The sequence below is a fragment of the Aquila chrysaetos genome, chromosome 13 (assembly GCF_900496995.4).
Source record: "Aquila chrysaetos chrysaetos chromosome 13, bAquChr1.4, whole genome shotgun sequence".
Classification (NCBI taxonomy): Eukaryota; Metazoa; Chordata; class Aves; order Accipitriformes; family Accipitridae; genus Aquila; species Aquila chrysaetos.
In genome coordinates, this window is record NC_044016.1 from 11,656,068 (window position 1) to 11,681,904 (window position 25,837).

The following is a 25,837-nucleotide window of genomic DNA, read 5'->3' on the forward strand; positions in this document are numbered from 1 at the left end:
CCGTCAGGGCCGCCCCCCGCCCGGGGGCGGGGCCGGGGGACGCTGCCCCTTTAAGGCAGCGAAGCCCCGCGCGCATTCCAACGGCTTCCCCCTCCCCCGCCCCGCGCGTCATCGTTCCGGGAAGCGGATGGCGTCATCCCGTCCTCCCGCGGCGGCTGCCGGCGGAGGGGCGGGGACCTGAAACAAAGGAATAAAAATAGAAGGTGAAGGTGGGGAGTACGGTGGCCGGCGGGCGTGGCCGCGGCCGCGTCGGCGGTGACGGCCTCGCTGGGCTCCGTCCCGCGCACCGCTCCCCCCGACCCCGCGCCGGTAGTGCGCGTGCGCAGGCCCTGGCGTTATTTATAGGCGCCCCGCCGTCCCCGCCGGGGAGGTGACGTAATGCGGGGGCCGCCGCGTCGTCGGGGTTGTGCGCGCTGCGTCACGTCACGTGCGTGGCGGTGTTTACAGCAGCAGGGGCCGCGGCCGGCGGTTGCCTGGCGACCGGGCCGGGCTCCTTGAGGCGGCGGGCGGGGCCGGGCCGGGGCTCCCGCCGGGGCGGAGGAGGCTTCGTCCTCCCCGGCCGGGGCTCTCCTCATCCCCCGGCCGCAGGGCTCGGGCCGGGCCGGTGGGCAGAGGTGAGGAGCCCGGCCGGGTGGGAGCGGGGCCGTTCGCCGCCCCGGCTGAGGGGAGGCAGGGCGGGCGAGCGAGCGGGCGGAGAGCCCGGGCCCGGTACGGCACGGCACGGCCCTGCCCTGCCCCGCCCGCCCCGCGGGGCGTGGAGCCGAGCCGAGCCGCGGCTGGGGCGCTGGTTTCTGCGGGTAGTCACGCCTCTGAGTCACGGGGGTCAACAGCTCCGGTTGAATTTATAGCTCTTGAAACAGAGAGAGGCTTCTTTGTGCGATGCCGTCGGTTTTCCGTTATTTGGCATCAGCAAGGGAGGCTGCGACGTTGCTTAACCTCGCTTTGCGGGGAACCCTGTGAAAGAATTACTCTCTCGCACTGAGAGCAAGAGCAGACAGCAAACCATGGTGCTCTTGTTCCAGTACTGTGCTCCCCCAGTAAACAAAAGCAACATCTTACCCGGGGGGATAGTTTCTATGCCTACTGGAACATGACGTTCCCCACAATTAATTATTACATAAATATCATGTCGGGAATGCCATTTATGTCACGGCCTTTCTCTTAACTATAGCAATAGCTTATATCTAGAATCTTATAAGGATGCTGTTTGATTTCTATTCCAGTTGCCAAGTCCATCTTTGTCAAGAACAGCCTGAGGATGTTCTGTAGGTTTTGTGGCCGTGCACTCTTTCTGTGAAAGACCAGAGCCTAGGAGCGTTTACACTCCCCTGTAGGAGCTGGCCTTGGCTCTTTTGCCTTGTTTCTAAGAATCAGAGCATCCTACATTTAAAAAAAAAAAAAAAAAAAGTGCTATAGTGACTGTATGTTTGAAAGGAAATTGGGCTGTGTGTACAGGCTTTTAATAGTAGTATATGGTAGACAAGGCTTACCCACTTGTTATTTTAACTCTTTGTATTTCAAAATCGGGTATTATAAAGCTGCTGGGTCCTTTTGACTTTTTTTGAAAAGTTGTGCATAAAAGTCAGTAACTGTATGTCTGTCTCCTAAAGCTGTTGCTTTCTGTAGACAGACGAGGCAGGAAATAGATCTTTAGCTTGGGATGGCATCTTCTCAGGTTGTTTGAGCTTACGGAAGATGTGGTGGGCCATGTGAAAAAAGGGGCTTGAACTACATCAGCAAGTAGCTTCTGGTTCGCTAGTAACTGTGAGCAGGTAAAAGAAGTAGAAAAATTCACTAAGAGTTATGCAATAAGCACCAAATAAAAGTCTCTATAAAAGAGCTGGAAAGTAGGTTAAGACTGCCTGAAGGCAAAATGAGTGCGCCAACTTCTGTCCCCATATGGCTGATGCATCCACATCAGCATGCACAAGCTCTTAAACTTATCTTTTATTCTATTTGAAAGATCAAGGGGTTGAACTAAATCTAGACTAATCGAGACTAGAACATGGGAATATTTTCATTCCACAGTTTAACCAAGTAGTTTATTTGAGATTATTTTCAAGTGTTTTTGGATAGGCTTAGCCAAAGTCTTGACTTGAAGGAAGTAGAGATTCAACCGTTCATGTGTGGCAGTGTAGTAGAAAAGGTAGTTGAATAGTTGTTGGCAATCCTTTTTCAGTCTTCCGTTGTAGTAAAGCGGCATATGTTCGCAGAGGTTGCATATCCAGTTTGAAGGGCTTTGCTGTGCAGTGTAATGATGGCGTGGTGCAGTGCAAACTTAAGCTAAATACTGCTGTCACAGAGGATTCCAAGGAAAGCTGGTATGGTTGTAAAGAGTGGCTGTGCCTTTTATTAGATAAATCTTACAGAGAAGTAGAGGAGAGAAGCGGACAAGCTTTCAGGAATACAAGCTTTTCTCCTTCAGTGGTTTTAAAAAAGAGATTCTAGAAACCTGTACCAAGAAATCTGTGCTGTTCCTAAAATAAAGATGATGAAGCTGTTCTCTATGAAAAACCTGGGTTACTTAATCAGTTTCTGGAAATTTAATAGCTGCTATTTTTCCATTAAGCTGTTTCTGGTTATGTGCTACTATGAACACCCCTGTCAAACAGAATGGTGTTTGGACCAATATACATGTAGTTGCACAATTAATTGCTCCAAGTGCAACAAAACAGCCCCAGGTTATATTGTCAGTTCTGAAGATAACACTGTATCTCCTCTGAAGGGGGCATTTACAACGCCTACCTCACCATTATAAGGATGACTGTATACCGATAAAGAAACAGTCTTTTGAATGAGCTACCAGAATACCATTGCAAAGCTTGTTGTAACTCTAAAAAAAATCTGTACTGATTGTACATCTCTGCCTGTGATGGACTATCCTATACTAGAACCTCTCTGGAAAACAGTTAAATAATCCCCTTATCCTGGGAAAAGTCCTATGCTTTGAAATGAAGCTTTCCCAGAATTTTCCTTTTGCCCTTCGTAGCTTTCAGATGGTGCCCCATCAGAAACAACCTTACTGGAAATTGGCGAGTACTGAGCAGAATCAGACTCTGTGTGAGTCCTGCATAATAATTGCCCTCTACAGCAGAACTACCACGATGTATGGATCCTACTCATTCTCATCCCAGAATGTGACCTACTTGCTCAAGATACAGAGTGTCCTCATGGAAGTTACTGGGATGAACCTGAACAGCTACAAGGCATTAGAGAGGCTCTCACAAGCTGAAGGACAGAAATGGCCAGTCAGCAGCTAGAGAATATTGTCACAAAGCAATCCAAGTGGACTGATAGAGTGCTTCCAAAACACAAGCCCAGAGCTTAATTTTTTTAACTGAAATGGACACTTAAAAACTGTGGTTTCAACAGAAACTGAAGTTTGGTACTTCATTTTGTCATTATTCTTCTTGTCAGCCCTTTGGTTTCCCCCAGGCAATAATTAACAGCTGTTCTTTAAGTTCCATGATGATTAAAGCTGTTCCTCACTTCTAAGTGCTAATTACCCTTTTCTCTAAAAACATCTAGCATTTTAATGTAATCGGGGTATTTTAATTCTTATGAGACTTAGGAAGGTCCACATACTTTTAACAACTTAGATCTATTGATCTGATTTAAAAAAAATAGATATATTTTCTATTGCTTTCTATGTCCTTGCCTTCTATGTCTGGAATCCATTTTCAGGGCAGAGTAGAAGGAGTTTCTGGTGGAAGTTAAGAAAAAGATATGTATTTTCTGACTCAACAGGGCTCTTTGTTTTCAAGCAATAGAAATAAAGAGGATCTCTCTTGAGTTTCCTTTAATTATAAGCCTGAGGGTAGAGGGAAAGGAGGAGTGATTTTTGTTTCTCAATATGATGTTTGTGATTTAGTTCTGCCTGGAGGAGTTGCTGTTTTGTTGCTAAATTATAATTGCACCTTTCCTGTGGCTATGGAGGAGATTTGGCTGTGTTACACTTCTGATTTGTGATTGTCCTCCTTTTTCTGTGGGAGCTCTCTAAAAAGGTAAATGGGAGTTATATCTGTGACTTAAATGTGCTACTTTCCCTCCTTCACAATCGTAAGGATTTCCTGTTGGTATGAACCAGAGCTGAATGTCAAGTCAGTTCTTGCAGTCTGGCTTTTTCATTCTAGAGAAAACATGATACATTTGAAATGTATTTGAAATATCATTTTCTCATTAGATCGTTAGGTTATGCAAGGTGGAGGATGGCAGTTACCCTTAAAGCTATTTATTACTGTGGTTGTGAATCTAATGAGGGAAGATGGGATTCAAGAAGGGACATGATAAAAGTTTTTGTAGAAGTGGGTATAGTCTGGATGATGAAGGTATATGAGAAAATTAATGTTTAAAAAAAAGTTCACAAATCCCTCAGTGTGTACAGTTCTGCTATTACTTATGAACAGCCCTTGATCAAGTGTAGGCACTAAGTATCCTGTAGTTTTCTTCTTCATGGGAGTCTCCTGTTTTTCTAGCAGCACCAAAGTCAAGAATTCGTGGCTTTTTGAGAAATGAAGAAATTATTTTATCTTATTCCTTAGGTGATAACTTCCTTTCTCTGAGCAAGTGTAAGCAGAATTATCAGTGATCCTGAGCATTTTTCTTTTCAGGTAGAAAAGAGTAGTTAAGATGTGAGCAAGAAACTTAGAAAATGTACAGTCTACTACAGGGTGTTTTAGGTAAGTCATTTAATGCTTTCTGACAAATAGAGATAGTATGTTTTGTACCTCAGAGCAATGTGGTGAGCATAATATTAAGACTGTTTATCATGCAAATACCTAAGATAAATAGAAATTGCACATTAAAGGCTTTACCTGTTTCTTTTGACCTTTTACTACTTTCTGCAGAACAGATACTGCAGCATCTGTATGAACTGAAACAATACAATTCTATTCATAGAATCTGCTGTAGTGTAATAGTATCACAAATCAATTTATTCCATTTGTGACATTTGTTATATTATTGAAAATTTGAATAACTTACCAAAAAAAGTCCCTGTTTTATTTCTGTCTTCAAATCTTGGTAAGAGTTCAGAGCATTCAGCTGTAACAAATTTTGTGATAGTTACCTGTGAATTAATCAAACTTTAATTCGTATCATAAGGTTATCATAGCTTTTCATTTAACATTAAACTATTTCATAAGTCTATTCATTTCTAATTGACATTTTGTCAACTAGTGCATTCACAAGGTCAGTGCAGGATTGTTACCTGGTAGTGTTTATCATGACAGAATGAATTACAGAATTTATGAACTTTTTGTTGTTACTACCGCTGTTTACCAACAGCGTGACTTGAAACTTTACATTAAATGTGACTCACAAAGTTCAGAAATAGATTAAGTCCTATCGCTGCGTTCTCCATTCTAATCCTTCCTGCCCCTTGCCTCCTTGCCCACCGCCAAATCAAAGTTTCTAAGACTGTAAAGTCAAAATGTTTCCCATAAATCTTCTTGATGCAGCTCAGGCTCTTTGAAACTTTTGTTCTGTTCTGTTTGTTTCTTCCAAAACTTCCTGTCACTTCCTCTATATCCACTGGGTGTCTTTTTGTTTGCTCTGGCATGGTATTTGCCTTTATCTAGGACTGCCAGTGGTCTGGAACTCTGGTTTTCAACTGTTATTAAAAAAATGTGGATAACTTAATAAAGTACATAAAGAAACAGCTGTGGTATACTGTAAATCACAATGGGAAATATATTTTGCAAAGCAGCTGTGTGAAGAAGTTTAAAACAAGTTAAAAACCCATTGTTTTCCCCAAAGGCTCCTGTTTTTATAACTGTTCAGGTTCATACATTCTTTTGAACTTGTCTTTTGCTTCGGAACACCTTACTAAATGTGAGAAGTTGAAAATGGACTCAGTAGATCATGACTACCATTTTGAAACTTTCATAAACAATGGGGCACTGTGTACTGTGGAACATTGATCTTAAGTGAGCACAATGCTTAGAAGAAATCCTTAATTTATTACTCATTCAGTTGAATGCACAGCAGAAGCAAAACCATGAATGAGCACGTGTCAAGGCAATATATTTAAACATTATCAGCAGAAATACACCATACACCTTACACTGTAGGAGAGAATTGTTGCTTTGTGAGAATTTAATCTTTCATTTCTTTGACTTTTCTGCGTGTTCAAATCTCAAAATAATAAGTACTGCAAATAAGATAAAGCTGTTTTCCAAGTGGGGTGTGATCCTGTCCCTGTTGAGCTCAGTGACAGTTCTCGCTAACTGAAGTGATACAGGACTGGGTGTGTAGGTTCTTGGATGGGAGAGTTTGCTCGTTCTTAAGTTTCCTTTCTTCATATGGATTGATGTGTGACCAAAAGCCACAAGTTTGGCTGCTAAAACACACAACTTACACAATGTTAAAAGTGAAGATTGTTTTAAAATTTGATTCCCTTTCAGTAACTACTTTTAAGATCATTTCAAGATACTGATTTTGTTTGTAGTCTACTGCTTTTCTTCCTAGCACCAGGTATGTAAATTATATTTCTGGTCATTGATTTGTGTTTGAACTCAGGTAACTTCTTATATCTATCTTGTTGTAAGCAGGGTCTTCTAAGGCTTTCTAATTAGCTTTTGTCTAATTTTGCATACTTTCTGGAACTGTGAGATTTCCCACAAAAGCTTGGTTCCTCCCGGTAAAATCACTAACTTTTGAAAATGCATTTCAGTGATACAACATGCCTAATTATAAGTTGATTTTTTTAAAGCTTTTAAATTTGATTTATGTTATAAACAATGAAATGTTTAAAGATTGAGTTGCATACTGCTTGAATATTATTCAAGACTCTACTGAAAACTTATATTTATTTCACTTCCACATAATCTATCATTGTTTTATTCACATTTTAGAAAAAGGAATTGCAATAATTCGTCATGGTAGTTTATGTTCTAAAAGCCCTTTGTAATCCAGAAGGATAATGATTTTTAGTCTTTGTGCAATACTAAACACAGTACTTTAAAATAGGTCTAGTTTTGCTTTAACTTCTGTAATTCAGATTGCTTTTAGTAACTGTGATTACAGTGTAGTATCCTGGCCGCCTCCTGGGCAGTTATGCCATCTTTAGTGCAATCTTGTAAGGGCTTGAAAATGCAGATAAAGAAATCCAGGTTTTATTCTTTTGCCACTTCATAACTGCTGTAGAGTTTTGTTGTTTCATGATTGCTGTTCTGCTTAAATGCTAAGTTATTTAGCACTGAAAAGAAAGTCTTCAGCCACTGAAAATATGAGTGCATCTGTAATAAAGGTTATTGTGATTAGTTTTTATGCTGTTATCAGTTCATTGAAAAAGTATAATTTCAAATCTAAAAAGGCATATGCTTGTTTATTTAATGATCCCTTAGACCGTGTTCCTGTGTCAGTGAGATCAGTGATAATAGGTTGAGGTAAGAATTTATTATTAAAGGTAAGATTTTTAAGCTCATTGAGAGTTTTATCACTACTGGATAATATTCTGCACCCAATGAAGCAGAAATTATCACTTATTTCAGAAGGAATTAGGGTGAGGCTGAATTTGCTGAAAGGTCTGTTTTCACTCAAGACTTGGAATATGAGGATTATCTGTTGACATATGGATTTAAACCAAACTGGTGTGAATACCAACCAGATGTTTCTTAGCAACATTTTTAATAGTACATTTGAATCATAAAACAAGGTGACACGTTTTTTTAATCGGCATTTCTGATTTAACGTTGAGGAAAAGTGTATTCTAAGGTACAGTATTCTAAGTGTTACTTTGCAGATTCTTGTCCAGTTACAAATAGCAATCTTGTACAATATTAAGTGCTGCAATGAAAATCTAGATACAAAATAGAATGGCCGTCTGTATAAAAGAAAATAAATCTTGTTGACATGAAACAAATAAGTACTCTTTTTAAATAATTTGCAGCATTTTAAAGATTAAATCTTGTTTTCCATGTCCATTCTCACTGAGCACATGAGAGGCTATACACAAGTAGCTGATGATGTCTAACGGAGAATCTAGTACTGAAAAACACTTGGGTATTGTTTAACTGTATTTACCACACCTAGTTGCATTGATTTGAGGATACCTTATTGTTATAAAACTTCCACTGTGGTGTTAATTCTCTTCCTGTAAACCCTCCAAGAGTGACAGTGGAGATAATGTATGTCCCCAATCTTACAGTCTCCCCTTGTGACTGGGCGTCACAAGGCCAAGGAAGCGGTGGGACAGTGCTGTTTTGAAGCTAATCCCTTCTGTATAAGAGTGGGTTAGCTGCACCCATAGACTATGGTATTGGTATGCATTAGTGCTGTAGGTGTTGATTTATATTATTTCTAGTAGCAGGAGTAAGGGATATTACTTGGAGTTGTTTTTACTTTTTTTTTTTTTTTTTCCCCCCTCTTAACATTTTTCAAAGATGAGCTTGACAGTTCCTGCTTTATTATAGTGCTCTGGCATTTATAACAAACATTTTATTGTGATGATGCTCTTATTTTTAATAAGACCTATAATTTGGACAATTAATTACTCTAAACTGCTCCTTTAATGTGTTGTAGTGTTAACTCTTGATTCATTCAATCACAGGAGTTTTGCTGTTAATATGGTGGGGAAGATGACTCTCTCATGGTCTTTGCCTGGTTTTGCTAAATACTTAGATCCATAACAGAGCATTTATTTCTCACATAATTGGATTATCAGTTTATAACAATGCAGTAAATTAAAGGAGAGCAGTCACACAGAGGCAGAAATATTTTCTGCCCTTTCTTCACAGTCTCCTTTTGTTTTCATTGTATGATACAATATGCAGAGAACATGCTGAAAGCCACTTGTGTCCCTTTTTTGGGTATCTTCAGGTACCTTTTCTCCAAACCTTTTTCTCCAAAGCTTAATGGTTTAATGAAGGAGTCTTATAACATCTGACACTGGAGATGACCTGAGGATTTGCAAGTTATGCTGACAATTGTGTTAGTGAAGTATAACATTCAAATTTGACAGTGTGTCCTTCCTGCTTGTATCTGCTTTCTGAGAACTTCCATTTTAAGATGTTGAATATTAGTTCACTTTCTGATAATTGGCATTTTGATAATACAGAGTATGAGTTGTACATCATGTTTTGCTGTGTACAGATGGGTGCAGATTGAAACTAACTTTACAGAGATCAGATGGGTCCTTTTCTGAAATACACTATGGATGTCTATACCATCTAGTCATGCACATGCAGAGATACCCAAGTTCTGAATAAGCTCATGGTAGCCATATGTCACGGCATAGTGTCTAGTTTGGGTCTTTGATGTGGCACAGTGCTGTTGTGATTGAGTTCATGTTGGAACTATGGCTGAGAAAATATACAAGCTCATATTGCTTATTATAAACTTACATTTAACATTTTTGAAACGGGGAAGTTCTGGTTTACAAGAGGATAGGGGCAAAGAACACTTTGTACAATATGCTTACGCTATTCCATTAAGATAAATTCACTAAGAATATAAACTGGCCGTAAAAATGTAATAATAACTTGACCTTATACACTGAACTATGGGTACGTAAAATGTAGTACAAAAATGTAGTTAGGCATTTATGTGCTTGTATAGCTTTGTCAGTATAGTTCAGCTGCACAAAGGATATGTTCATGTAGCAAATGGTTGAGGCTGCTTTTTGTTTAGGTTTGCTCATACATTTTTTTTTACTCTAACTGCTCGCTGATGTTAACCCCTTGCAGAAAGGTAAGAGCGTCTTGAATAGTATCAGTTTCTTGGGTGAACAAGCCATAGGTATTAGCAGATGCACTAACATGTCTCCAACAGTGACGAGGGTTTCTACCATTGTTTGCGAAGCCTGGGTTTATAAACTTTAACCAACATGAAGCTGAAACAGCTGCCAGATTTACTGGCAATTAACTTTATTTGTGAGTGCTCAGAAGTCTGGGAATCTGACTATTCAGAGGCAATATGTCAGTTTGGGAACTTCAGTCATCTTTATTTAGCGTGTACCCAAGGGTTTGATATCAACTGGTTTGGGGTTGGGTTGTTTTTGCATCATGGCTTGTTTGATCCAAATGCTATTGAAAGCAGCACAAGTCTCTCCATTGATTTTGATTAGTTGATCACCGTAGGACATAATAAGGGTATGCTGATTAATTCTCTGCAGTTCCTAATATGCACCCACACATAATGGAGGACCATTAGTGGCCATTGTCACTGTTAGTCAGTTTCCAGTAATACCTCATTTTTATTTTCAGGCTGAAACCCCTGATCCTACACAGTATTACAAATAAACCATGTAAACAAAAAGTTCTTGCCACATAATTGGAATAGTAGGAGCAACATTTTCTAAACTTGGACCCTTCCCAAAATCATGCTCGCAGATCCATGTGACATGTTACAAAAGCTGCTGATTTCATTGTTTGGTTTTTGAACATGACTTTCAACTTGTAGACAGCTGAAGGTTGCGGCAGCCTGTAAGCAGAAGGGCACAAAGGGCAGGGTGTTGCGTAGCGAAATTTAACTGTGACTCAGCTTTTGCTGAAAGTAACACTCATTTCATTTCTCCTACTTCTTCCTGATTATCAAGAAATGCCCTACAGCACTGGAGTGAAGGAACACTGCCCATTTAAAGAATACTTTCAAAACTTACTAGAAATGGTGAACTGCAGAAAAGTAAAGCAGTAACTAGCAATGTTCCTTTCTTAGTTGTGAAATTTGTGGGAAGTACTCATGCTACAGTGCTATTTCTAATTTTAGGAGCAAAATATCTATCACTTCTTGTACATAGATGTCGTAAAAATTGGACGAAGGTGAAAACTTTTTGTTAAGATATCCCCTAATATAATTTGGCTTTGCTATAAAGATATTGGACTGCGATAGTAGGGAAGTATTTTTGGAAGACCTAGGCAAAGTTCTTCCATTGAGAGCACCTGTGTTTTCCATGCTTGGTATGTGTGTATCTCAGACATCAGAGATGGAGAAATTGGTAGCATCAGGACAGGATGGGCACTCATGCAGAGCTTTCTGACCTTTCTTTGACGTGGATGAGAACTGGTGCTCTTACATTCCTTGAACAGCTCTCTGTAATGTAAGTAGCGTAGTGTTACATAGGTAGGTTTGTAGGAGTACTCTTCTTCATTAAGTTTGCCTCTAATTTCTTTATGTTACTGTGGACCATGGTTTCTACACAGCCCTTTATACCACAAGAATTCCAGAGCTTCCATGGCAGTAGCCCCTAGACCTCTTTTCCACATTTGCCACAAGACAACAGAGTGGAGGTAAACATAGCACGTTTGCTTAAAAGAAGGCTTCAGAAGCTACCAGAGATACACTAACAGGATTATTTTCTTGAATCTTTGTCCCATCTTCTGTTTCTGACAAGAGGAATGCCTGGTCAAGAATCACAGGATTATTTAGACTGGAAGGGATCCCTAGAGATTATCTATTTCAAACCACTGCTGAAAGCATGGCCTACTTAGATTAGTTTGCTCAAGGCCTTGTCCAGTCAGGTTTTGAGCATTTCCAAGGATAGAAATTCTACATCTTCCCTCAGTAACTTGTTCCGAGGTTTGACTGCCTTCATGGTGAATAAATTTGTAATACCTAATCAAAATTTCCCTTATTGCGACTTGTGTCCGTTGCCTCGTGTAATGCAGTCCTTTCACTGCGCATTTCTGAGAAGAGTTTGACTTTATCTTCTCTACGCTCTTCTATTAGGTCACGGAAGACAGCAATAGGACTCCTCATGACCTTCTTTTCTTAAAGCTGTGCAAGTCTGTCTCTCTAAAGAGTGCTGCTTTAGTGCTATTTAACTCTCCTCTGTAAGGTTGAAGGTACGTGTCTTATCTTTGGACAAGAGAAGGTTTGTTCTGTCTTCAGGGCATTTTTGTAAGATTCCCGGAGCGGTAGCTGAAGGATCACTGAAAAGCCTCAAGACAGGAAAATATATTGGGATATCTCAGGTAAAATTGTCTGACCTTTACAATGGGCAATAAGAAAAAGAGCCAAGGCTTGGTACTTTCCACAAACAAGACTGGCCCTATTGTCTGTTATTACAGCCAGACACAATGACATAACAAAATTGGTTGAAACTCTACATATCTACCCATCCACCTTCCCCTTTGTTAATCTCTAGGACCTTTCTGGTGCTACCCCTGCTAGAGATCTATGTGACAGCATTTGTTCTATGGAGGAAAATTTTTTTCTTACTTCCCTTGTCTCTTTTGTTATGTATCAAAGGATTCTTCCCACTACTGAGAGCTTTAGCATGTTTAGTAGTTCTTACCTGGGTATTCCTTTCCCTCCTTTGACTCCAGTGCCACTAGAGATTGAAGTGTAGGCTAGAAACCTCTAATGTCATTTTTCTTTGAGGTAGGTGCCTGCATTGGCATTGCAGTCTCTACTGATGTTAGAAGCAACATCAGACTGGCAACAGCTTGCTATTTTTACTCCTCTTGATATAGTCTCACCTGTGCCAATAAATTGCTTACACTCACAGCTCAATACCAGATCTGCTGGAAATGCTGCATGAGGTAGATCCAGGAGCAGTTCTCACATGTTTTCTCTGCCATTCTCTACCCTTCCTCTCAGCTGGATACATGTTTTCTTGAGGTAGGGGAAACAGAACAGGATAAGATAAAAGGCTGGAGGTTACTCTAGGTTGTGCTCTGGAGAACTGCCATTACAGGTACCTCTTGCTGCTGCAGGACAAAGGTGGCTGCTGGGGACTGCAGTTCTGCCACTCCAGCCCCACAATGCATGCTGTATTCAGACAGTATCTCCAGGGAAAGGAAGATGTCAAAATGGTGGCTTTGGGCATTATTCCTTACTCTGCGTCAATGAGAAAGATCACATCCTTCACTGCTACGTCACAGGGAAGCTTCATGCTCTTCTCCTCTCCCCAGGAACACTTACTTTGAGCAGCTCTCCCCAGTAGCTATTAACTGCTTCACAGAAGCTCAGTGTTGCAGTCAACTTGCTGAGATGAGCCCAAAGCAACTTAAAAAGCAGAAGAACTGCTGCTTTGAGAAGCTTCTGCAGGAGACTGATACTTGCTACCCCTTTTTTTTTTTCTCCCAGATGCCTGATTCCCAGTTTGTGGAGTGCTAATCTAGACTGCTGGTCCAGATTGTCTAAGAAATTTATTTCCATGGCAGAGAATAAATAGGCCATAGAGCCAAAGACAGGTCCTTGGAGCTTGTAGCAGTAGTCCTCTTTGCCATGGCCTGGTCTGGGTTGTACCTGTTCCTTTTTATAGATGGTGCTGCTCTACTAATTTTCTAAACTATGGGTCATCTCTTCCATCATCTCCAAGGACTGTAGTCAGCTCTGTGTCTCATTTGTGCAGGGTTACTTTCCATATGTGAGCAGGTGTCTTATAAGGTAGAGTTCAGAAAACTTGCCATCATGTAGTCTGCTCATAGAATTTTCTCATCATCACAGGATGAAATCCTGAAATAGTCTTTTGCTACATCAGATGATGTTGGTAGTTGCTAAAGGATTGCAGATGTTTCAATGCTTCAAGATGGCTCAATGGCTAGTCTTCAGCCCCTGGTGCTAGGTAAGGTCAAGTCTATTTGGCAGTGGTCTGATTACTATGGAAGACCTTGTTAACTCTTAATAGATCCAAACTAATGTACTTCTTGCTAGTACGAGGGACTTTTTTTTTTGTCTCTTTCTACAAGGGCAAAGACCTTCGAGGTTTTATCCATATTTTTGACAAAAAGAAGTATTGACTTCATTGATACTATTTATCCTCCATTTTCATGACTGAGCTTCATAGGCATAGAGGAGAGGGAAGGTTTACAGCCTCAACTGTTTGTCTAACCCTCTGTGTTATTCTAAACTGAAGCCTCGGCATTATCCTGTTTATTCCACGTGTGGAAAAAATAAAATGTATACCTGCTTATCCATGGATACTTTCTAACAAATACTTGCTGGATAGTATTCTCTTACTGAGGAGCTAAAGTGTCAGCTCGTTATAAGGGTTTTTTTATTACCTTACTATTACCTTACGATTACCTAGGTTATGTTACCTAGATTACGTTACGATTTCTAAATAGCACACACAATATAGTAGGGAAGGCAACCTTTTTTGTAATTCTGCAAACTAATTACTTGGTCACCTATTTGTATCATTGCAAAACACTGTTACTTTGAGGGCTGATGCATCAACATGTCTTCTAAATAGACTGTGATTCTCAGGATCTATGAAGTACATTTTGAAAGTCATATAAAGAAGAATTATAAACACAAGCGAAGTATCAGTTTTCCTTTTTTAGAATTGCCTGCTCTGTGAGGAGTGTTCTGCTTTTTCTTCCGTTTCACCATGTGTATCCATTAATAATTTCACATGATGAAATGGAAAACAGGTTAGAGTGGTATCTGCTCTGGTCAAAATCACACAAAAAGGGCTCATTCCATTCAGTGCCAAGAAAAATCTAGCTCTAGTGCCCAGGAGATGCTTCAACCAAGAGTAGAAGAGATGTATCTACTCTGAGAACAAGATACGAAAAGGTTAGTGTCCTGGTTTTGGATTGGGTAGGTTAATTTTCTTTCTAGTAGCTGGTATAGTGCTATGTTTTCGGTTCAGTATGAGAAGGATGTTGATAACACACTGATGTTTTCAGTTGTTGCTAAGTAATGTTTAGACTAAGTCAAGGATTTTTCAGCTTGTCATGCCCAGCCAGCAAGAAGGCTGGAGGGGCACAAGCAGTTGGGAGGGGACACAGCCAGGACAGCTGACCCAAACTGGAGAAGAAGGTATTCCATACCATGTGATGTCATGCCCAGTATACGAACTGGGGGGAGTTGGCCAGGGAACGGGGGGAGGTCGCTGCTCAGGAACTAATTGGGCATCGGTCAGCGAGTGGTGAGCAACTGGGTTGTGCATCACTTGTTTTACATATTCTCATTCTTTTATTGTTATTGTTGTCATTTTATTATTGTTACTATCATTATTATTTTCTTCCTATCTGTCCTATTAAACTGTTCTTATCTCAACCCACGAGTTTTACTTTTTTTTTTCCGAATCTCTCCCCCATCCCACTGGGTGGGGGGGAGTGAGTGAGCAGCTGCGTGGTGCTTAGTTGCCGGCTGGGGTTAAACCATGACAGTTAGTAACCGTTTTTCCCTTCTACATAGTACACATCCCTGGCCATATAATGTTCCTCACAATGGAAATTATCGCTGTCTTTGAGAATTGTATACAGATAAAAGTCAGTATAAAGAACCATTGCATTGCTTTTTAAATATAATTGTGCATGTGTTTGGGGGGATGGGCTACTTTTTCTGTATTAGCAATACTTACTATCTCTTTGATTAATGTTGCTGTTTTCAAGCCTAGGAAAAGAAATGTATTGAAGCAGATTGTAGAGTGTATTTTTGTTCTGTGCAGTAATGTTGCTTTATTTCTTTATAAGAGACAATTAGATAACAAAGCATGTCTTAGAATATTGTAGTGACATCTCTTTACTCAGACTAAGTTTTCAGAAGGAAAATTTTCTGATAGAACTTCTTTAATCTTCTTAGGTTTTAGTGTTTTTGTTGATTAAAGTCTCATTTCCTACCTGAGAAAAAAGAAATGGGTAATAACTGTAACAGAGGAAAAAATGTATTTTTTTACTAACATTTCAGCATGATTGTGTACTGATTCTACATTTAGGAGCCATTTTTTGGTCTTCCTTGCCCCATGTACAGATATCAGGGGACAAGAGAGCAAAAAGGTCTGGTCTTCCTCCCTGTACACTGGTTCTCTGTCTCTTCTCCTCATAGCCGTTACAGCATCCTGCCTCCACGTTCCTGGCTCTGAGCACAGAAGTCATTCAAAGGGAGGGAGCAGTCAGAATGCTTTTGTGTACATATAGGCAACTCTCTTGTAATAATTTATAAGGACTGCATCAGGAGCACAAATTGGGGAATCTGGAGAACAGCCCTAAGTTGTGCTGTTGGTTGTATGTGACCCTGACTCTCACTGAGGAAGGTGCAAGCCACCTCCCTTACATCCTTGTACCACTGCTGGCATAAGAACAACAATGAATCTGAGTTGGACAATCTGTAGGTATTGAGAGAAACCACATGGTAAGGACAGCCACTGTGAACTTGTCTCCAGACAATGGGCTTTTTTTTTTCTGCTGCGTGACTCATGTACTCAAGTTAGTCTAAACGGGGACCACAGTGCAAAGTGATGCATGAGATAATGTGTCCATACAAGAAATCCACTCATTTTTGTGTGCTAGGGTGAATTCAGTTGCGTATTTCTTGGATTCTTTTATTACAATGGATTTTGCTACTCTCTGAATTATTAGTGGATTGTTTGTTCTGGAGACATGGAAGTAATTGTCAACAACTGTGAAACGCTAGTAGCATATAAGCATTGTAAGCAAGTATCCACACCACAAAGTCATGGTGTGAGCAACTGATGAGTTGTGTAAATTGACCTTTACCTGTCCTTTAATTTTCCAGTGCCATATCAAGCTAGGGTGGTTTGGTTTTTTTCATGTATAGATAGGACTTAAGGTCAATATTTAACTTGCAACTTGAGCTAAGATTACAGCAAAACTGAATCTAATATCAAATTTCAAAGAAGCCTGCAGGAGTGGCTCTTAGATCAAAACGTAATAGTTGATCCGACAAGCCAGTCTCATTCATGTATGGGCCTTTTGAAGAATGAAAGTATTAATTCCTATAAACATAAAGGCAAAACCTAGGGAAGTGAGGGTGCATATCATCCAAGCATGTACTCTGAATTAAAGACTACAAGGAAGCATAGTTATACATTTGATTTGCTGATCTTGTGTAAGGATTCAAATTGTATTGCTATTGTAAAGCTTTCAATTCCATGGAGCTTCTGACTGCCCAAACGAGACCATTTTCCTAGCCATTGCTGAGCTCTGTGCTGCCCCACCTAGATCGCTACAAGTATCCCAGCAAATTATTCTAAAGCTAGAAGAGACATGTCTAGATTATACTGCAGCCAATGTTATGACTGCATTTTTAATTACTGTGAGTTAACATAATTTTTTCCTTTATGAGGGCAACCCTTGGAGACACTTCTCTTTCTCTTTGATTTTATTGTTTCTGTTGGTAGAAGATAAAAGTGACTCAGACTAAAGGAGTATAGAAGTTCTTTTTCTTATGGAAAAAAAATATATGCCAGTGTGAACACAATCTTGCATGAAAAAAATAGTATGTCAGTTGCACTTCACACTTTTAAAATTCTAAGCAATGATGTACGCAAGAGGTTTTAAAGTAACTTTAAACAGGACCTTATGATGTGTACATCTTGGGTAATTCTGGACTTTCTAAAAGCAAATACTGTGTTACAGAATTATTTTTATACATATCCAGATTTAGTCATGTGTAGATTAACTATAGATAGCTATGTAGATGTTTTGTGGTTAGTGAAGTGACATAGCAAGCAATATAGAAAACTGAAATGGGCCATATTGAATTAATTTTCAGTGTTTGACTTAAATTCATAAAGGATTTAGTTAAAACCTTAAATTCACTCATTCTCAACAGGTAAAAATTAGAACATTGGTATTTATAGTAGGAAAAAATGGCTTGCTAGAATACTACATGACCTGAAGTTTTCTAGTGTAAATATCATTTAATCTAAATATACTTATTAGTGGCTCAAAAAAAGTTTTATGTTAAATAAAACTACATACTCAAAAGTCACTTGACTGAGATACAATATGTTTAGAGAATAGCCAATTTAAGACCAATATGAAAAACCACCAAAACAATCGTTTAATGAGGACAGCAGTTCTGCTTTATAAGAATGCTCTTCTGGGCGGTAGTGGTATGCTGAATTTCCATTAGTTTCCCATGTGAAAGTGGTCTTTCTCTTCCCTTCATAGCTGCACATCTATATCCACTGTCACCTTCATGAATCTTAGTTTACCTCTTGGCTGCATGCACTGGGAGATCCTGTTGGCATAAGTGGAATATGGCTATGCCCTGGAAAAATAGGATTTCTGGTTTCTTGTTTGTTCCCTGTACTGGATGTGCAGTGCCTGTTCTTTTATTGCTCTGAATGCTGAGCAGACATTGTGCTCCAATATTAATCCTGCATAGATAACTCTTCCTCCTAGGTCAGCAGGAATGTTCATGGAAGGGCTCAATACAGTTCTGCATTTCCATTTTCAGTTACTGTTGAAATGGCCATCTCTTTTACCTGATAATGTGAATTTTTCAGACGAAATCAGGCAATTCTGTTCCATTTGATGTTATCAGCTTAGAATTTAAATACTTTTCTTAATGCAATTCATATACGTTATTCATAATTATAAAATATAGTTACTTAATTAATCATATACATTTCAAAATATATACAGAACTGTTCAGGATAACCATCCAGTAACACATCACGTATGCCTATACTAATCCATAAACTTACCTCACCTACCAGATTTTTCACGAGGTAATGTCAAACTCATTATATTTTGCATAACAATTTATTTGGTTTTTTGAATGCATAAAATGTGGCTAGCATTGTTTTAATCTGTGTATGGATGTGATTCTCCATATGACGGGGTATCAGTGGGAGTGCTGTTAGAATAGGATCAGATGCTCTGTTCTGTATGGTAGGTACAATATCTGTATTTAAGATAGGTTGGGTACAAATTCAAGATTCTAATATCTGCATTTCAATGTACATATGTATTAGTATACCTTGGTGTACAAACCACTGTACTGATATACATTCTTTACCAAGCTGGTGTTCTAGGTGAGCACCAACCATACAGTTTGGTAACAAGTAATTTATTTTATGTGTATGTATGAATACATATAAAAACACAATTTATATCTAACTATAACTTACTGCTATTCCAATGGATTTTATATTTTTAACTTTTTTATTGGTTGTAAATTAGATTAATTTCTCCAGTTTAACATTTTCTGTGTGACTTTCTAATCAAGAGTTCTATCATGCAGAAAAAGAAACCAAGGAAAGTTATTAAAACCTACTTGACACAGATACTGTATTTAGATTTCCATGTAGTGGATGTTGCCCTATATTGTCATGTGTAAATGAAATCTTTTTACAGCTGATTGTTTATTAGAATTGCAGAGCATATTACAAAAACAACAGTCATTTACAATAAATCTTTAGTTTTCAATCTCGTGTTCTAGTAAGACTGTTTGGAAAGAAACCAAGTATTGAGATTTTGTGTGACTCACTGTGGTAGGTAATTCTTAATCTCTGAAGAACATACATTCTACAGTCCTTGGAAAGTACACTGTTGATAGTATAGGAGGTATTTGAATTGCTTAATGTATTACCAAACACTTGATTAGTAAATAATGCTTTACCTAAGTGAATTTTGCTTACAGAGAAATTCCATGCTAGATACAGTATACCACAGACTTAAAAGTAAATGAGAATGTGTTTTGTTTTTCTCAAATCTGTGATCTGGAATGACAGCATAAGGAGGGAGTTATGCTGTGCCAGAAGCTCTTGGTAAAATCCAAACCCCCCACAAAATACATCTAGTTTCATGTTGTGTTGTGTACTCTGTATGTGAACAAGCTCATCCATGCTTGCAAATCTTTTAAAAAGATGTTACTATTATTACTGATGTGGATGTCTAGAAAATGTGTGCTAATGCATACAAACATGCAGAGTACGTATTTCTGATGTTGAAATAGTAGAGAGTTAATGAAATAGCATGATTTTGTGGCAAGACCAGCAAAAATGTAATTATTCAGAGGCAGGGTTGTGAATGATTTTGGTTGGTTTTTGGCATTAAACTTTTTGAAGTTAATTTTGTTTCATGAAGAAGTCTGGTTTTGGAATGAGATATATGTTAGATTTTGTAAACTTATTCACACTATTTCCTCTCACTACCAATTGTTCTTATACCATGCGTTCTAAACTAAACAGTCCAGGTTCCAGATGAATGTTGGTGTCTACAATACAAACATCTGTTTCATCTTCCTTTAGTACTGGTGAGTTAGTTCCTCTGTAGAACTCTAAGTTGTCAATGGAAAAACTATCCATCTATGAATTAATCAGGTGCCACTATCCCCAGTTACTCTGGCTTCAGCACAGTACTTCACCACTTAAGATTCAATGTGGATGTTATTTTAAACCAGGCCTTGCTCTGTTAATAGCATTTAAGGTTGCTACTGCTCTGTACAGAAATGTTTTAGGTTTTTCATAGGTGAATGTACTAAACAGGTTCTTATAACCTATTTTACCTAACTTAACCTTTTTTTTTTATTTGCTATGTTTTTGCTTTACCTGGGTTATTCCTTCTCCTCCTATAATCCTATATATCTGAAAGTTAGCTGTAGAAACCTTTGCTAAACTTCTCATAGTGTGACTTTCTTCATGGAAGTCACATGTCGTATTTAGTTGCTTACTTCATTGGGCTTACTTGCTTAAATGCTCTGCTGTATCAGGGTTTAAGGATTTAATCCTTTACAACACCTAAGTATTGCATCACATATATAAGATTAAAAAAGCCAGTGACCAGGCTGGATAATGCTAGGAACCCAATTTCTGTATTAATCTGATGAGAACTGTGAGTTAATGGTAGTCCTCTCAAGACAAGTTAATTTTCCCTCCCTGTTTCATTTCTGGTTTGAGCCTTTGAGAATTTGGATTTTTCTGAAAGCAGCTGAAAACTGGGGTTGTTCTCTGAAGTACACTAAGAAGGCAGGATCAAAGTTTGTAAATAAGAGTTCTGCATAGAATCAAATACAAGATTTTTATTAGAATATTTGTTGGAGTTTTGTATTAGAGTTGTGAGATGAAATTCACTCTTATCAAATAAGAAACAAATTACAGTCTCTGTCGTGCGAGGATCTGTCATCCTTATATAAGCATAGATTCAGGTCTTTCTCTAAGTCCACATCCAGTGATTTCTATCACACGTTTTGTTTTCTGCCCTGAGTATATGTTGGGAACGTAATTGTTACACAGGCTTTCCAAACAATTTCCTTGTTGCAATGAGCTTGCTGCCAGGCCTCTGAAAAAATTCAGAAAATGTATTCAGCCATATTTATTAATTCAACAGAATGATATCAGCGATACTGGCTGAGCAAAGTAAAGTCTAACATTAACATTTCTCTGACTAGAGCACCTTAATTTTTCATGAAGCCATACTGTTTATTCCAGAACTTCAAGGAATGTCCTCAGTATTGTTTTGAGATTTCTAACTGATTGTAATTATATATGAAAGATCTAGTTTCTGTTATTTGATTTTACTTAATATATCTTAGCCCCCTGGAGCATTTCTAGATGGTCAAGCAAAGAAAGTCAGAAGCCCTCACTTAGAACAGAAAAACAGGGGCTTGTAGTTTGGGGGAAAGGAATAACGAAAGGCAAGGGAAGCTACAGTCGGTGAAATGGATGGAATTAGGATTGGTGAAATGAGGATTCTGGTAGGATTTTTTTGTTGTCAGAAAAGACAATTTTTCAAATGCAAGATGTTTTCTTAGAATGAAAAGGATTCTCATTGTCTTGTTGAGAAGCATATGAGCTGCTCCATTTTATCTCTGTTTTCCAGCCAAGCAAGCAAGAGCCTGAGGGAAGCATGGAGATACACAGTTATTTACTAAAATGCATCTATTACTTCTTTATTTTCAAGGCCTCCTTGTGCAGGAAGCTTCCAGATCTGAAGATCAACGTTCACTGCTTCACATGTCCCAAACTGAAAAATATTCCACACATGAAGTCTTCTAACATCTTGCAGTAAGACACGTGGAGCCAATTTACACATTGCTCCATATGCAGGGTTTCATTTTGCCATTGTACTGTGGAAAGAACTATTGCCATTAGATGAGCTCTGTTTGGATCAGGAAGGCGCTTAGAAATACATCTAGCTGCCTGCAGTTAGTCGAGAATTGTGGAGCTGTATACCTTGTGAAGCAGCGTTCTGCTTTTCCAGTCCTTTTTCTTTTTTTTTTTTCCCCCTTAACATAAATGGCTTTATTTGGACTGGTTTACTAGTAAGTCAGTTATGTTAGACATGTTTCATATGTCACATTATTGTTTACTATTGGAAATGATCCACTTCTGACTTCTCAGGTGAAATGAATAGCATTGTTGAAAAATGTAAACTGCCTCTGGCTTCATTATAATAGGCTTGTATGACCATGATAGTGATGACACCTACAGTTTATTATCAATCTCAAATTAGCAATTTGGGCAAGGAGTTCTGAGGCTTGGTAAATTGGAAAATTAAATTATGCCTTTCTTGGTCCTTCTAGATGTAACCAGTTTGTCTTCCACACATCTACTACTACTTAAGGATGGCATATTCATTATATGGAGTTGAAATGCCACAGCATTATATAATTCCTTCCTGTCTCAACATTTCACAGTATGGTAGTAATCTACAGACTATTGATGGAAAACTTACAGTAAGTTAACAGTACAATTATTCCTTAATGTATATGTTTCCATGAGTTACAAAGAACAAATAACAGTATCAGCCTCACGCTTAAAATAGGTGCATGGTACATATGATTAACTGATATTGCTCACACAGTTTTTATCACTGTGCTTTGATTTTTTTCACATTTCGTGAGTCAGGGTCCATTAGCTTCAATAAAACCTTGGATTAGAAACATCCACTGACTATGTCTGTGTTCTAGGAATTGGTATTAAAAATTCAGTATTGGGATTCACGCTTCAAGGAAGGTGTAGTGGAATGCTGTGATACAGAGGTGTCTTTTGGAAAGAAGCCATTTGTGGTCAGTAAAGATTCTTTTCAAGGTTGTTAACCTCTCTATCCTTAAATAATATTTATATAGCTCCCTAAATTATTTCTGCAGTTTCAGTTGGAATATACTCCCCAACCAAAACAATTGTGTAACACAGCTGTTACCTTTTGCCCCATAGATGCCTACCTTTCAGTTATGGCTGAAGTAATCTCTGGGTAGCTTCTAAGATAGTTGCACTGGTTAAAATTTTTCATATGCATGTGTTTGAATGTTAATTAGGTTTTTAGGCTTATTAACATTATTATTGCTGCATTTCATCAGGACATAGGACTGTCATCCAGAAAGTCTATCTGTTGGCTTACAATCTTGCCTAAAGCATATTAGCTCAAAACAGTTTTGTTAGAATTTGGAGTGTATTTATTGTATTCACCTATTGTTGCTAAAATATTTAATTCTGTAATGTAAATGCACTGGAAGGGTATGATAGATGCATGGTTTTCTATTAGAAATATTTAAATTTCAGTCTTTTTTTAAAATGAATGCACATTACTTGCAACTGAAGATATATATTCATACCTTGTTCTATTTCATTTTCTTTTGACAGTGCTCGTATATTTTCTTTTTCTCCTATCAGTCTCAGTTTCTGCATCAGAATGGCACATTCACATTTGAAAAGTTTTTCACTGGAGACTTTTTTCAGAATACTGGTATCTTACCCGAAACTTGTCTGGTAGCTCCCGAGAACAGTAGTGTGTGACCTAAGATGGCACATTAGTTTAAATCTTTACAAAGTCCATGTTCCTCACTGAGGAATCATGTCATGATGAAGTATTTTGAGGTTAATGTGAAACTTGAAGGCTGATTTTTTTCTGACAAATACCAGGTCCAGATTTGTACAGTGAATCTGCCTGTCATAGAAATCTGGGCCAGCTCATCTTGTCTGTCTTTTTGCTGTTATCACAACCCGGGTGTAATAGACTAGGCACTGATTTTTATCATGCAAGATATGATGGAGTATATCATATGACTTAGGGTAGTATCATTTTGCCTTTCCAAATATGTGTGCTTTGGTGGAGGGACTTGAGAGAACAATGATAGAAGTTTCCTGTTTAACACAAGAGGAGATAAGTACTTAACTAAGTGCCCAAGCCAACAGCATAATAAAAAAGGAGGCATTTCAGTTTCCTAAAGCTCAAGTTATCTTTTTAAGAGCAAATTCCATACTCTGAACCACTGGAGTTTGTGTAGTAAGTGTCACAGTGACATTTCGTACTGCCCATAATGAGATGAACCCACAACTTACAGCATTAGCTACATCTACCTGTCCTATATTTTATCTAAATTTACCAATCTACCTGTCCCAGAAGTGTCTTTTTGTGGGTCTTTTTTCATGTGGGAAAGGAAGTCAGTCTTAATTTTGATATTCTAGGTAGGCTGCCTGTCCTTTCACAGTCATACTGGTAGTGGACAACTCTATCAGGTTTGCCATGAGTGTGGCCATGGATGATGTTTCTAGGAGGTGTAACATCTGTGGGACTGGAATGTGTTCACCATCTTGCCTGAGGCAATAGTGAGGTGGTTACCTTATGCCAGTGTGCACTGTGCATGTCATTTTTCCATATCCCTGATCAAAACTTGGCAATTTAGCCAGAATAATTTTTAAGCTGCATAAGTAAGAACATTTCTGCAGTGTGCATTTTTAAGTTCTCTTCTAATGGAGGGTTATATTGTCCTTTGCTAGGCCTTTTTTTTTTTAAATGGTTGCAGAGGTTAATGAGATGTCTTGTGTTCAGATTTTAATGCTACCTTTATATGACTGCAGAAAATAGCTTAGTGATACAACCGTTATACTTGTAAGCCTGAGGATCCCTGGAAGTATTGGTCAGTTGCAGTATATTAAGACTCATCTTCACTCAAAGCCACTAAAATTTTAACCTTTTTTATGTTTGCGTGCAAATAATCATGTATTGTTAGTTCCACAGTTCCCAACTTTCCCCCCCAAGCCTTGTTATGATGTGCTATTGAGCTGAAAATAAGAACCTCTGTCCCCCTCTTGGGCTCTGTTCCAGCAGTACTTAGGTACTCAGGGATAGATGCTTCTTTGTCATACTGTCTGCTGTTTACTTGCAGTTGTTAGCCAGTTCCTTTAAATCACAGCACTGAGATGCCAGCAATTCAGATACCAGAGATTCTCCTTCATTTCTCCCATAAAGAAGTCTGATTTGGCAGTTTTTTCCTATTCTTTGACTGGAACTTTTTAAGATACCTCAATATTATGTATTTCAGCTTTCTGTAAAATACTTCATATGCTGTAAATGAAGATGTATCATCTCAGAATCAAGAGTCACATGTTTAATTGCAAATGACTTGAGCTTACTGCAATTTGGTGTAATTCCGTGATGTCCTCACCCAAGAAACAGCACATGATCATTTGTATGCTTGCCATATCTAGGAGGAAATTTGATAAGGCTTTCAGAATCTGCGTTGTAAGGCCAGTAATTGCTCTGATCCAATAAGGGAGCCCTCTGTGGTGGCATCACTCGAGAGAGTAAGCATGGTGTGACTGCTGCTGGCTTCTCGGATCATGCTGTCTAATGAAAGATTAATGAGGAGATGATGCTTTGTAACAAACATCTAATACTGCCACCAGGTCACAAGTTTGATTTGAACCAATCAATATAATTCATTCTCCTAAAGGTAGCTAATGATAGCATGCTTATGAGAAATGAAATGGCCTGCAATCTAAGACAGCCTGCTCATTCTTACTGTGTCAGCTTTAAAGAAACAGTATTCATTTTATAATGTCATCTAAACCTTGGAAAGAAAGAAGAGTTTAAATTCTGAGGGAAAATGTTAAGAAAACTTTTAAAAAAAATGAAACTCAAGAAAACTGAACTAAGGGAATCCTTATATTAAAAATAAATTAGAATTAAAACTCAGTGAAACATAAGGGAGGAGGAGAAAAGAAAAAAGTCTCATATTCTCAGAATTAATAATATCTGAAAGAGAAAAGAGAGTTTGATTTGACCTTGGGGTTTAAGGATCAGATGTACTTTAATGTCTGTGTTCTTAATCCTAGGAGTGACTCACTTGCCTATGAAAGGCAGGGGGTCAAGTCCCTACATATGTCATTATGACCCGTCTGAGGAGAGAGGGAAAGAAATTGGACCATCATTCTTCTCTTCTTGTACTAAGAGAGGGCCAGATA

At 38.6% G+C, this 25,837-nt stretch overlaps 1 long non-coding RNA gene across 1 annotated transcript in view; it reads left to right on the forward strand.

The window, feature by feature from the left end:
* The first annotated feature begins 529 nt into the window (after window positions 1-529).
* Window positions 530-25,837, forward strand: part of LOC115350012 — a 63,806-nt gene continuing 38,498 nt past the window's right edge. Inside the window, exons 1-2 of the long non-coding RNA XR_005933823.1 lie at window positions 530-614; window positions 2,990-4,679. This is a non-coding gene — a long non-coding RNA (uncharacterized LOC115350012). The remainder of the gene's footprint in view (window positions 615-2,989; window positions 4,680-25,837) is intronic.